Genomic DNA, 4,367 nt, shown 5'->3' with positions numbered 1-4,367 from the left:
ACTGGCTTCCCTGCTCTGTCCAAATCTCTTATCTTCTCTACTATCTATTAATATCTGGTAAAATATTATAGATATTAATGTCTAATAATAATATAGATATAGAATGTAGACATATATCTAAGATAGATATATCTAAAACAGGTATAAATATCTAATAGTAATCAATATAGACATCTAAGAGTAATAAATATTAATAGTACTATCAATTAATATCTAATGTCAATTAGATATCTATACTTTCCCCCTTGGTGATCACCTGCAGTCCCACGGCTCTAAGTTCCATCTCTATGGTATTATCTCTAGCCTTGAAGTCTCCTCTGAGCTCCAGACTCAACTGTCTATTTACCATCTCCTCTTCAATGCCTACCAAACATTTCAAACAAAACAAGACCGAAAAAGGACTCTTGGTTTTCACCCTCTCCGACCCATTCCCCATGTCTTCCCCATCTCAGGAGGTGGCATCACATCTTTCCAGTGGTCAAGGTCCTGGAAGTCAAACTTGATTCCTGTCTTTTCCTCCCACCAATCCAGTCCGTCAGCAAGGCCTGGCAGCTCTGCTTCAGCATCTCTCCCGGACCAGCCTCCTCTCACCACAGCCCCCTCCACTGCCCTAGCCCCAGCCACCAGCATGCCATGCCCAGCTCCTCTAAGGGCCCCCTTCCCAGCCTCTCTGCTTTCACTTTTGCCCTCTTACAGTCCATTACACACAGTGGACAGAGAGAGCTTTCTAAAACAAACCAATTCAGGTCACTCTCCTGTGGTGGTCCGAGCGCAGGTTGGAAAAGAACTTCCAGGCACAAGGCAGAATGTAAGGAAGATAGAGTTTATTAAAAAGAAGGGTTGCTGCAAGAACAGCTGGCTGACTTCCCGGTAGCCAGGGAAAGTCGACAATGAGCAAGGGTTGCTTGTCTCTTTCTATAGCCAGGGAACCTGCAAGTCATCCACTGACTGGTCAGAGTATGTATACTTTCAGTGTGCTGAGCAGGAGAAAAACGGGCCAAATGTCTTTCCTTATATGGGATGGGAAAGGGACAGGGCATGCTGCTTGGCAGGGCTCTGGGACATTGCAATGGTCCCATTGTGACAGAGTGATAGGAGTCCCATTACTCTTTGCTCTGGCAATATTGGCCCTTTGAGTTTATCTGTTCTTTGTCCTTGGAGCTCACCACATCTCCTGCTTAAACCAATTCAAGTCACTCTCCTGCTTAAGCCCTTCAGTGACTTTCCACTGCACTTAGGATAGAGTCCAGGTCTCCCTGAGCACCTGCCCACATCTCCAAGCTCGTCTCCCATTCGTTCCCTCCACACCAGCCCTCTCACCACTCTTTGGCAGCCAACCTTGTTCCTGTCTCAGGACCTTTGTTCCTGCTGTTCCCATGGTGTGAAACCTCCAGATCTTCCTATATCTCTCTCCTTCTTGTCATTCAGGTCTCAGCTGCAATGACACGTGCTTTTAAGAAGCCTTCCCTGGCCAGCTCATCTAACATTGCTTTAACCTCCAACTGTCTGTCATGGTAGCCAATTTCATTTTACTTATATCACTTACCACCATCTGAAATTATTTATTTGTTTTCTTATTTATTTCATGGGTTGTCTCTCCCCACTAGTTGTAAACTTAATGAGAGTTCTTTTCTTCATCACTTGGTACACGAAGAAATGCACATGACTATTTGATGGATGAATGAATGAATGAATGAATGTATGCTCAATTTGGTGAGGTTGGCTTCGTTATCCCTATTTTACAGATGAAGAAACCGAGGCACAGAAAGTCTAAGTGACTTGCCCAGGAACATAGAATAGAACAGATGCAGATCTGGAATTTGGGTTTCTTGCCTGACAGGACCATCTATCCATGATTCCTCTCCGCCACTCCCATGCAATTTCCTTCCTCTGAGGTTGCCCCATCCCACCTGTACAGACCAGCCTCTGAGCTCCTCTTGAGCCTTGTTTGTCTGAGGGGCCTTGAGGGTGCATGTGGGTATTTTGTTTTCTGTCTGTCATTTTGTGTTCAGACAATAGACCCGCCCTGGGTGAGTCACCTGTCCCAACGCTGGTCTGTCCTCCTTGGCTTTGCAAGGGACCATGCTAGGGGTCTGTGGCAACACAGGCAGTGGCAAGAGCAGCCTGTTGTCAGCCATCCTGGGGGAGGTAAGTGTCTTGTGGCCCATGCGTGTCCACCCCCAGCAGGGCCAGGGGCTCCCAGGCTCCAGTTCCCCCAGTAAGTTGCACCACCACTTTCTTCCACGAAGGGGGTCTAAGCCAACAGAGTTTTTATAAATTGAAAACAGTTGAGCATGCCCCGAGGGGGAGGTGAGTTATGAATGGTGCTTCCCTTTCACCCTCCAGCTGGGGGTACTGCCTCTTAGGACACCTAGAGATCCACCCTCATCTGTTCTCCATGCTTTCCCCGCCCTGTGTTGTAATCAACCAGCTACCAAGGTGATGATACAGGGCATCTCAGCATTTAATATGATAACAAAAATCATCTCACGAAGCCAGATTCGGAGTGGGACACATGTCCCTTGGGAGACAGCATGGGGAGTGAACTGTGGAGGGAGAGAGAAGGGGAAGAAGGGAGGGAGAAGGGGAAGGAGGGAGGGAGGGGATGAGGAGAGGAGGCCCGTCTCAGTCCCACTCCAGCAGCAGAATTCACATGCCTGCCGGGTGCCCTGCCATTGAGATCTGAACCGTCTAACTGCATTGCCTCTGGACATTCTGAAGGGCTGCTTCGTCTGCAGTTGTGCAGGCATGTGGTTCAGCCCACCCCAGTTTCCAAGAAAACCAACCCATTTCCCCAAAACACTTGAGGTCACGTTGCACACCTCCTAGTGAACAGCACCATAAAATGGCCACGACCCCTGGTATATGTGTATGGCTCCCTCCCCACCGGGGTCTCACCAGCACTTCCATATTCAGCCTCAGTCTCTCCCCGTCCTGGGGCTTCTCTCGCTCCCCCTCCCTACTTTGCCCAGCGTCCCTCTTTCCCAGTGCTTGGGAAAACTAGCTGGTGTCCTTCGTTTACTGTGCTTCTCCCTCACCTCCTCCTTCTGCATGTCCATAGCCAAACTCATCACCTCCTGGGAAAGTGGCCATGTTGTCAATAGCAGTTCTCTCCTAATACCTCATTCTGATGGGTCATTTGTTTGGCTCCACATGTGATGGCCTTTCCCCAACTTCTTTGCAGCTGGGGAGAAGAAAGACTCCACTTTTTTTTTTTTTTTTTTTTTTTTTGCGGTACACGGGCCTCTCACTGTTGTGGCCTCTCCTGTTGCGGAGCACAGGCTCCGGACGTGCAGGCTCAGTGGCCATGGCTCACGGGCCCAGCTGCTCCTTGGCATGTGGGATCTTCCCGGACCAGGGCAAACCCGTATCCCCTGCATCGGCAGGCGGACTCTCAACCACTGCGCCACCAGGGAAGCCCCACTTTTTTTTTAACAGTAAAAATAGTTTGAATAGTACTTGCATGCGAGGCCCTGTGCTGAGAGCTTCCCATTGTTTTCCTTTGACCTGAAAGCAACCCCATGAGGAAGGCATGGACATTAAGGTCAGTTTATATGTGTGTAAATGAGGTTGAGAGAGGTGACTTGCCCAAGATCGTCAGCAGGTGAGAGGGGGAGCCGGGGCTGACACCCAGTCTAGCTGATGTCAGAGTTCTGCTTCTCATCATAGCTATGTTTCCTGGCAGCTTCCGTTCAGGGTCACCTTTCTACATGGCCAGGGGCATATCAGTTTCCTCTTCAAATGAACCAATTGCTTTCCTTCCAATAAAGGAAAACAAAAAGATGTCATTTTAAAGTTTTGTTCTTATTAAATTAAAGCCTGTCTTCAAATCAGAAGTAGGGAGCACAGGATAATAAAGAGAAAGAAGTACACGATGATGAGGTCCTCTGCTGGGGTCCTGGGCATGAGGGTTATGGCCTTGATTTATTTTAATGTGTGCTTTTAAATTTATTATACAGAAAAGCAGGAAGAACACTGCAGTAAAGACCCGTACGCCCACCACCGAGATTCAAGAGTTGATACAGCGTTTGCATATTTGCCACATCTATGTAGAAACATACTTTGTAGAAGTATTTTAAATTACAGAGATTATGACACTTTTCCCACTAAATACTTCATCATGATGTCCAAAAAGTAAGGGCATTTTCCCATCTAACCAAGATGACATTATCACACCTAACAAACTAGTAATAATTCTGTGATATCCAAGGATAGACAGAGATGGCCTGGAACTTTCCATCTCACGGTGAACATCAGGGAGGCACTCCTTGCTAGGGATTGGGGCTGGGGAAATAAGAGAAAGAAAGTATGGGGTGACTTCAATGCAAACCTTGGATTCAGGCACAGCAGAAATAGGTCTGGCTTCA

The sequence above is a fragment of the Pseudorca crassidens genome, chromosome 20 (assembly GCF_039906515.1).
Source record: "Pseudorca crassidens isolate mPseCra1 chromosome 20, mPseCra1.hap1, whole genome shotgun sequence".
Lineage (NCBI taxonomy): Eukaryota > Metazoa > Chordata > Mammalia > Artiodactyla > Delphinidae > Pseudorca > Pseudorca crassidens.
Note: the sequence above shows the minus strand (reverse complement) of the source record.